Source organism: Glycine soja, chromosome 11 (assembly GCF_004193775.1).
Source record: "Glycine soja cultivar W05 chromosome 11, ASM419377v2, whole genome shotgun sequence".
NCBI classification, from domain to species: Eukaryota; Viridiplantae; Streptophyta; class Magnoliopsida; order Fabales; family Fabaceae; genus Glycine; species Glycine soja.
This window is the reverse complement of record NC_041012.1, coordinates 51,502,065-51,513,082: the sequence shown is the minus strand read 5'-3', so window position 1 is coordinate 51,513,082 and position 11,018 is coordinate 51,502,065.

Sequence of the window (11,018 nt, the reverse complement as noted above, 5' to 3'; positions counted from 1 at the left end):
ATTAATAGAGGTTATCGGTAGACCTATAGGACATACGGATGCATGATTCCAACGAAAATCCCATATTTCGACCTATTTCTTACATGTTGGCCCAATGATAAATTTTTAATTTCTTAGTCAAATTTCCCCTTAGGCTGAACGTTGGAGTGGATGACAAAAGGTTCAATGCTTAAGGGTGTTTGGGTCCATTGGTGGCCGAAAGTGCAACACTGAGTCACTCACAAACTTTCATAACAATTCAATTAAGCATTCCAACTTAGTTATTTGATTTATTTTTTTTATTATGTTGTTTCTCATGTTCCCTCTTAACAAAAAGTTTCACCAAATTGTGTCGAATTCCTAATATGTATTACTTAGGCGAGATGGTAAAATTAATCAACCCTAAGACTCGATATATACACACATAACTGGCATAAGACTTGAGAGTTAAGAGTAGCATGCCAGCTATTTGCTTGCATAACATACACAAAATTCATACTAACCAATTTCTTCTCTTGGGGTGGAGCCAAAACTCTGATTTAGGGAGACCAAGAAAAGAAAAAAAAAACATGGTTTACTAAAGAAAAAATAACTATCACATATATAACAAAATTAATACATAACTACTATTTTTTATGAATAAAAAATGCACAACTATAACGATTACAACATATATTTTTTATATTGTATTTTAAGGAGATCACATAATTTAAGAAAATTTGAAAATTGAGGGATGATTTCCCCCCAACCCTGCTTCTCCCCACAGGAAAAAAAAAATGTTATAACATGAAATTAACATAAACTGGCACAATAGCATATCTGATGATTGTTGCAGGTACCACCAAGTAAAGCTTCCCCTATCCTACATAGATAATCACACTGTTGACTCCCAACTGGCTCAATGCATTCTTCTGGGAACAAAGTACCTGGTCTCTCACAATTACCAGCTTCCACCACCATTTCTTCTACAAATTCCTTAGAATCAAAAGGCTAATCAGCTCTATATTAAATTATTAACACACGTTTAACTATTTTGGACAACATAGCCTTAAAGAAAATCCAATCACATTAAAATGAAAAGTTTTGAATGTTTCTATATGTCATCTTTTCATTAATTAGTATACTTACGATGTGCATAAAGTATTATTTTTTCATTCTATTGAATATACTTTGTTTTTTTATTTGTAAATTTTTAAGAGGATTAATAGAAAAACAAATTACATATGATTATTCTATTGAAATATAGATGTACGAGGGCTTTTTTATCATTGGGTAAGTTTTTTCTTTTTTTAAGATTTTTTTTTACGACTTCAAAGTTGTTAAGTTTTTTTTAAAAAAAAATTATGATTTCAAAGTCGTAAGTTTTGTTTTTTTTATTTTTTTTTCTTTTTACAACTTTGAAGTTGTTCTTTTTTATTTTTAAAATTTTTAATTTTAGAATTTTTTATGTACTTGTATTTTCTTTTTTGTTTTGTTTTAAATTTTTTTAAAAAATTATAAATATTTATTTATTTAATTATTAAATAAATATTTTAATTACATCTCATTACATTGTGCATTTATTTATATGTTTTCTAAATAAATATATATTGCATATGGACTAATATTTATAATTTAAATGTGCTAGTTAATAAGTTACATTAACCTTTATTATCATTATTGTATACTTTTAGGTAGTACTCGACCTACTTTTATTTATTTTTAGTTTTTATTCTTTTCTAAAGGAAAAATGATGGCTCAAACTTTTTTTATCAAAGGTTTTTAAAAATTTAGACTGGTTATTTTTCTGAAAGAAAAGAAAAATAAGTATCGTTTTTGAAGAAATAAAATAAGTATCTTTTTTTAATGTAGCGTATTAACTATCACATGAAAATAAAATATTTATTTAATAATTAAATAAATAAAATTATTTATAATTTTTTTAAAAAAATTGAAAACAAAACAAAAAAGAAAATACAAGTAAATAAAAAATTCTAAAATTAAAAACTTTAAACGTAAAAAAAAAACTTGAAAGTCATAAAAAGAAAAAAATATTAAAAAATAAATAAAATTTACGACTTTAAAGTTGTAAGTTAAAAAAAATCTTACGATTTTCTGAAAATTAAAAAAAATTAACGACTTTGAAATTGTAAATAAAAAGAATTACATTTAAATTTGTAAATATTTTATGACTTTAATTAAAAAAATAATAAGTGATATTAGATATTACCATTTATCTCTTTTTTAGAAATAATTTAAAAAATGTCCCATATAAAAAAAATCACAAAAATTTTCCACTTAAGGGTAAAAAAGCCACGTACGAGAAGCTAAGAGAGCAACAAAGAAGAAGGCAAGAAGCACAGTCCAACAAGTGATTTCCTCTCCATCCTGTTTTTTTTTTTTTTCTCCTCAAAATGTTTAGCTCTGTCTAAATTTGATTATTTCAACGATAACATAGCTTTCTATTTATAGACCTAATCTTAGATGAGTATTTCCTACGATTTCGATCCCATCTTAGTATCATAATGAGAAGTTTTATTTTTGCTCGAACCTTTCATAATTTTCTCTTAAGATAAGAAAGCAATGCGATTAAGTGAAAAATATTATTAAAATATGTTACAAGAATAAAACAACTCCTTTTAAATAGGATTGTTAAATGGTGATTGTAATAGCTTTTGGATCATCGGTGCTAAAATATAGGATTTTTATTAAAGTTGCTTTAAAATATATAAAAAAAAAAGTTACTTCGAACAATTTTTTTAGCACCAAATTTAATTAATTAATGGTCGATTATATGTTTTAACAATTTCCTAACTTATTTGGAATATCTTCTAAAAAAAAACTTATTTGGACTGTTGATCACTTGATCTAGTCGAACTGGCCGGCTAAGCTTTTTAGAAACTAGCTAATCATTAACTATTTTGGCCACATTCGTAATCATTATTTATATTATTTTTTTAGTTAATAGTGTCATAAAAAAGAAACAATATGAAGTTTCACGTATTTTTAATGGATGCTTTTTTTTTTTTTGAGAGAGAGAAAGGAGCTCCAACTAAAAACCTCTACAGAAAACTACATTAGAAGAATCAGCTAAATAAGAAAATGATAAAAACTCGGGAGGAAACTAAAAAATGCGATCCTCAAATTCTAAAAAAATTTAAAACTCTTAATTAACACTTTAAGACAAACATTATTTAAGGTTATCAATGTATTTTTTTCTGAAATTTTTAACAAGCTTATTATGTTTTATTTTTTAATTAATATTCACAATACATTCGTTAAGACTTAACAGGATTATAAGTTTTTTTTTGGACTGCAAAAGGACTATAAGTTAATAATGTGTCAACAAAGATAGGAAATGATTATTGCAGAGACTTTTTTTTAATATAACTTCTGCCAGTTTTTTATTTTTATTTTTAATTTAGCCGCTTCAACTAATATTTATTATGGTGGCGTCCTCGCAAATTTTCTCTTGTTTTTTTTTTTTTTTGACAGAGCAAATTTTTATACATGTATTTATTCTTTATTATCTTAACGCGCTTAAGATGAGTTTTTCTTTTTAGAGGAACGCTTAAGATGAGTTATGAGCATATAAAATTAAATACTACAAAATATCTTTAATAATAGAATGAGTCGTAAATAATATATAGAGTAAGACAAATAGAATAAGTGAAAACGTCGATACAAACACCTATAGAACGTTGTTACCTCACGTAAAATAAAACTTGATCGACTACAAAAGGTATTTTTGACCTTTGGAATATTGGAAGACCTGAAAACTGAGTAAAACATCCTCTTAATGATGTAAAACTGTGTTTAGTGATGTAATACGTCTTATTGATGTACTTATATAAAATATAAATGTTATAGATTTATTCAGATTCCCAGATTTATGCGTACTTTTTTCGTTTAATAATTTGAGTTTAAATTTTATGTATCGTGAATAAAAAAAATTTATATTATACTAAGTTCTTAACTTAAAAATTAGAAATACTGTAAAAAAATACTTAAAAATTATATTTTTTTATTACAATGATAGTTGCATTATATACTGTAAAGAAGTTAAGATTATATAGTGGAGTCAACATAAGATTACTCTATTACCATATTATAGCACTACTTATTTTTTATTTCTATTTTTTTAGTGTTTTTTAATCTTTTATCATTAACAACTTATTAATGTTTATAATTTTTTGTGTGTGTGTGAATTTGGGATATCTAAGTGTCTTCAGAAACGTCATCACACACAATAGGATTTCTTAGCCATTGTAAGAGAGTAACTCAAGCATCAAGAAATAATTATGTGCATTGATAAGCAAAGGTCTTTAATCCATAGTCTTTGAACTAGTGAGAACTATAATACCCAAGATCTTTGTCGTTACAGTAGTTTTGTGCATTGATGAACCTTTAAAATAATTGTGTGTTATGGTTTTATTTTTACATCATCATCAGCATCGCTCACTTATTTTTTTTGGTGAATTGCTTTTCAACTTATTTATTTTATTTAAATTGAAAATCATGTGTAAGCGTTTGATTATCAAAATCAATAAGGTATTTTTGAAAGGAAAATCAATTAGGTTAAATTATTGGAGAAAAAATATTTTTGACTACACACATAATTTTAAATATTCATTATTAATTGACTGCACGAAAAAGAAAAGGAGACATTTAAATTATATCTAGGCTTAAATACGTTGGAGCCTGATTCCTAAATTTTTTTTGCTTCTTGTTGGGTTCTTGAAACTTCAAAAATTTTGGGAAAGATCTCTACTGCTAGTCCCTGTCCAAAGTGTGATAAAGTATTTGTTGGTTTGACACGTTAATGATACACGTGTGAAGTTATGTTAAAGGACGGTACATATAATATGATGTCATCATATAAACATCAATTCTAAAATATAAAAAAAACATTTTAAAAAAAGAAATTTTGATATGTTGTCATTTTGGATTGTTTTGACCAGCTCCCATTGTTGAAGTCCACTGTTGTCGTTGGTGTCGAACTCTCTCATAGCGGCAATAAAAAGCTCTTAGACAAATCAGTGGTGACACTTGGAGAGCTTTCACGTGTTCCAACAAAACCAATGGTGAACAACAACGTTGTCGATTTTGGAATTCGAACTAAAGCATTTCATTTTGTTGATCCTCGATGACCCTATTGTTAGTCATGTTTTCGTTGAAGCAGTGTTTTAGAGTTGCGATATAAAACTCGCCTTGCTCCAACCGCCTTTACCTCTGGTTTAGCACCAGTCACCTTCGATTTTCCTCTGCAACCTCGACCCAACCCGGCCCAATGAAAATATTCGTAGGATCGTGGAAGTTATTGCAAGAAAAAACAAGAGAAACCCTTTGCTAATGGGCATTTATGCAAATAGTGCTCTAAAGGCTTTCGTTGAGATGGTTCATAATGGAATAAGAGGTTCGATTTTAGGTTCAACATTGAGTTTGAAGTTGAAGGTAATTCATTTGGGAGAGGGAGATTGGGGAGTTTGTGAAAAAAGGTGGGAGTGGGAAGAGAAATTTAGTGTTAGGTTAAAGGAATTGGAACAACAATGTGAAGGTTTTGGTTTAGGATCTTTGATGTCTTCCTTGTTCTTTTTTTCTTTTACTTTTAAAAGGGGTGTTACGTTGAAGTGGAACTTTTCTAAATATGTTTTGCATTCAACTTTGGTTTACCTCGCTAAACTCCAAATGTCTATTATGTTTATTTGTTTTTCTAAATTTTATAAGATACTGTAATGTTTTTGGATGTGGTTTTTTTTAATAGGAAAATAATGAGTCACATGCAATCTGCTACAATGTACTACTTGTTGGGTAGAAGTCAAGTATGGAACGGTTCTATAATGAAAGATACTTTTGAGTTTTCAATACCGTGGTCTTATATCATGGCATGTATAAAATTTTATCATAAATTGAAGTTTTTATTGCCATTATCTTATATCATGGTATATATAAAACTTGATCAGATGTATTAGGCATCTCGAAGAAATGTACTTAGGAAGACCTAGTTGTTATTGTTTTGTTAACTGCTTGTGTTGGCCAATATGGACGGTCGCTACGAGTAGTATTTTGATGGTTGGTTTGATTCCATTTTTGCATTGCAGAGGCTCTTTTCACTCAAGTTATTAATGTAATTTTCATTATGCAGTTGTTTCTGATATCCTTTCTTGTTACGAAGATCAGGTTCGTTCGTTCTTTTTTTTTCAAGAAGAAGAAAAAAATTCCTTTTTAAATATCATTTGGATAACATCATCAAATGATGTGTACCATCCTTTGATGTGACTTCATACATGTATCGTTGACATATCCAACTAACGGACACGTCCTTGGACGAAGACTACTGACAAGAATCTCCCACTAAATTTGAAGTTTTAAGGACCTAACGAGAAAACAAAAGATATTTAGGGATCAGTTGCAAAATTTGAATATATTTTAGGAATCTCCAACATATTTAAGCCTTATATTTATTAATTGAATTCAACACCTTTTTTTTTTTACAGTGTTCTTATTTATAAGACTTAATTACTTAATAACAAGAATAATTTTAAAAAAAATTATAAATTCAAGACAAATTTACTGTTATCAACTAAATTAATCACTTTTTTTTAATTTTGATAAATTAGATAATTGGATCTTATATATAACACCATAATGAGTAACAAATACCATTTTCTTTTTTTATGTTAAAATAGAGAGGAAATTTATGTGTAAAGATTAACATGCTGAACACCAAAAATTAGAAAAGTGTACTCCATAAGCAAAGTAAATACATTTCTCTAAAATTAGGATGTTTGAATTACTTTTTGTTAAATTAGTTCTTTTAGTTTTTTTAATTTATTCCTCTAATTTCTTAAATCGATTTAATTTGATCTTTCAGACTAAATTATAAGAATTCACACTTTGTGTCGATTCAAAATCGTTATTATGTGATTTTAAACCACCACAAAATATATATTTTAAAAAATAGTTTTAAAATTAGAGAATCAAATTGAATAAAAAAAAATAAATGACCAAATTGAATCGACTTTAAAAACCAGAAAATCAAATTGAACCTAAAAAAATTAAAAGACAAAATTAAATCTAAATAATAAATTAAGTGACTAAAAAACTAATTTAACTATTATTTTTTTATTGATTATGATATTAATATCAAAATGTACAAAAATATAATATTTCTCTTCTAACATCGTATTGAATCTAATGTTTTATAACTTTGTTTACCTATTATTTACCCGTTAATGTTGTTATTAATGCAATTGGTATTTTCAAAAAATTATTTAAGCTTGATTTATAATCCGTGGCTCAGTGTGGTTGCTCAAATCTTTTTTTTTTTGTTTGACTGAGCGTTGCTGACATTAAAGCTTTTGCTTCAATTGGGAGAAATATCCGGTTTAAGCATGCTTGTTGGGAAGTAAAGCCAGTGACTGATGCTCTTGCTGAATATTATCACTCTATGCTGTCCGATTTTTTTAAAAAATTACTTCCTGCCAGATTTTATATCATTGTTGACTCCTCCTGAGTGATTTTTAATACAGGTTTCTAGTTGAGGTTTTGGCTCCTCTTGCCCAAAAAAAGTACTACCATTATATTCTATGTCAACATATTTATTTAAATAAATTATTATTTGGTTGAAATTTATTTTTAGCTTATGTGTCGTTATATTTTTTTTATAATGACATCTTTTCTATTAAAATTTAAAAAATATAAATTAACACGATTTATATCGCTATCTATTTTCAATTTATTTTCTTATTACAGTGCATAATTTCTATATTAATTTGAATGTAAAATAACATTTATAAATTTTAGATATAAAAAATGTTTAGTTGACAGGATTTTATATAATTTTAAAATAAAAACTTAATTATTTTAACAAATTGAAAGGATAAAATCGTCCACAACTTAAAATGACTAAAATACGAGTAAGCTGAAATAAAAATACACTGAATACATCGTTGATTCAGTTTTTTTCTGAATTCACCTTTGTTTGCAGTAAAATAAAGTTTAAAATAAACAGTAAAGTGAGATAAATTCATATTTTATATTCTATTTTAATTTTAAATTTTGATCTCAATTCATTATCAAACACTCTATTAATGAAGGTCAAACTTAGTGTGGGAATTTTTAAAGCCAGATCACATGGCAATGTCATTGAGTAGTGGAATTCTGGGGGTTCCCTTAAGAAATTGGTTGATGAATGATGATTCTTCAGCCATAGTATAATCGGATGAGCATGATTAATGCAGTCCTTGGCACGACGTAGGAATCATCCAAGATTTGAACAGCATTAGTGACTGTTACATATTTTGCATGATTTTTTAAAACTCTAGCTATGATTTATTTAAAAAGAAATTAAAGATAAAACATATTCAAGATTGAAAATGATATGTAAAATTATATTTCAAATATACAAAAAGGGGAAATGTCAATTCAAATTGAAGCATAGTTCTATATTCATTGTTTTGTGAATTGTGATGTTTATGATTTTTCTTTTTTATGATTTTTTTTAATAAAAGATCATTCAAGGTAAAAAAGATGAAGACCTTACTGTATATATGTCTTTTAAAAAAACCTACACACGGGAAAATAAATATTCACATAACTTTACATTATTTTATTAATTATTATAACAATATTTTAGTTTAATTTAATACTTTCCCAAATTCATACTTCCTATAGTTTCAAATACAAGCAAAAGAAAAAAATGGAACACGAACTAAAAAAAATTAATTAATCATTATTAATTACATCAATTTCAAATAAAGATATTTTTTTCAACTTACTATTCATTGAAACTTTATATGAAGAATAAGAATCATTAAATTAATACCTCAATTAAATGAATAATATTTTAGAGCTAATAAAATTAAATAATATAAAATTAGTTAAAAAATTATATCTGAGCCAAAAAAATCTTATATTTACAACCAAAAAGAGTGATACTTACTAGTATATTGAATATTTACATATAATTGTAATGCTATTTTTTATATTATTTTATATTTTTTGAGTATTTATTTTTCTCTATAATAAAAATAATAATCATACAACAATATTATACAAATTAAAGCTATATTATTATACTACAGAATGAACATACCACAAACATGATACTATAAATATTCCACGTAATAGTTAGATATTTAAAAAAAAACTAAGTCAACTAATATTTTAAGTGAAAATATTATCCTAAATCAAATTAATATTAGAATAACTAAAAATATAAAAATATTAATATAGTATACAACATTAAATGAGAATTTTAAAATTAAAAATTAAAATAAACCTGTAACTCTGTAAAATGAAAAACTAATAATATAATTTTAAAATTTAAGTTATAAAAACAAAGGAAAAATAAGTTATCCCAACACAAACTATCACACATAATAAGCCTCTTAATCTTTAAAATAATTGCTTAAAAATATTTCCCATAATAATTTATGATTGAATAATAATATAAAGCTATTTTACATTATCAACACTTAGTATTTAAACTAAAAAAACAAAATATAATTTAAAATTATAAAAAATAGTTAAATAACATTACTATCATAAAAATCAGATATATAAACACTTCAATATTATTTCCATAATATATGCATAAAATCACAACCATAGTTATTGCTGTAATTTTATCTTGAAAAGACTTACCGGTGTTAAGAAATGAAAACATTTATAAACTACTTTTGAAAAGACTTACGGGTGTTTGATTGTATGTGGTATATATACAAGTTATTAAATGAAAAAAAAATTAAACTTTCCAAAACAAAAACACCATAGCAAGTATGTTAAAACTTTCACCTAAACACCAATTGTGTTTCAACTTCTATACAAAGATTGTGTTTGGTTGTGAATGGAAGGAAATATGTTTGTTATACTCTATTTTAATTAAAAAATTGATGTTTTATTTTCATCTTTTAAACTAAAAACATCATAAGCAATAAAAGTGACCTATACCCCTTTTTTAAAGTTAATGTTTATACCTTAATAGAATCATTAGAATGTTTAGAAAAGTGAAAAAAATTATAATTTTTTTTATATAATCATTGAATCATATTTTATCGTATATGATAAGTTTGTTGATTTTTAAAATAATTATCTTAAAACAATTTAAATAATAATTTGTTATTAGATTATACTGTGATTGCATACACAACAAACTCTTAAAGTAAGGTGCATAAAGTGTGTTTGACTAGTTTTTTTTAGCATGTGCAGTAAATGTTATTGATAATTTCTTATAATTTTTTTTTGAAATTAAGTTAGAATTAAAATTATTAACAATGATAAATTGAATAAAGATAAGATGTTAATTTAAATTATTTAGTTGATATTAAAAATGAAAGAGAATATATCATAGGCATGTTTTAAGTGTATTAAAATTTTGAAGATAAAATATATATTTTAAAATTAGTTTTGATAGTTAGATATAATTTTTTTTACATGAGATACAGTATAAGATACATATTAAAAAAACATGACCTTTTTCCTCTGGTCTGACAAACTATTCAGTTGTTTCACATAACAGAATATGTCATATTTAAAATTGATTTTGATATTCAATTACAATTAAATTATTTGATTGATATTAAAAATAAAATAAAAAAAAACAAATGCATATGAGAAGAGTGAAATCCCGGATAAAAGTGAAGCAAAACAAATAAATAGATAAGAACTTTATATCAATATCATCCTAAAAAAATACTCTTACATACTCTGTGTTACATTCAAGGAAAAAAGAAAAAAAAAGTGTTTATAATAATTATTTTAGCTTGACTATGAAGGAATTCGAGACTTTCTTAACTACCGATACATACATGCATAAATGTGTACCTACTTTATAGAAAGCGAAACGCTTTGTCCAGGTGGCAGATGGTGGTCCCACTAATAGAAGGGCAAAAATCCTAGACTCTGTCTCTGTCCCTGACAACACTACTATTAACCGCATTTGATATTATGGCCCGCCAAATTGGAAAATGGGGTCCACGCTGCATTTTCTTAAATTCATAATGAAGAAAAGGGATATAATTTGATTTGATAAGGCCATTTGGCATTTCAGTGAAAAG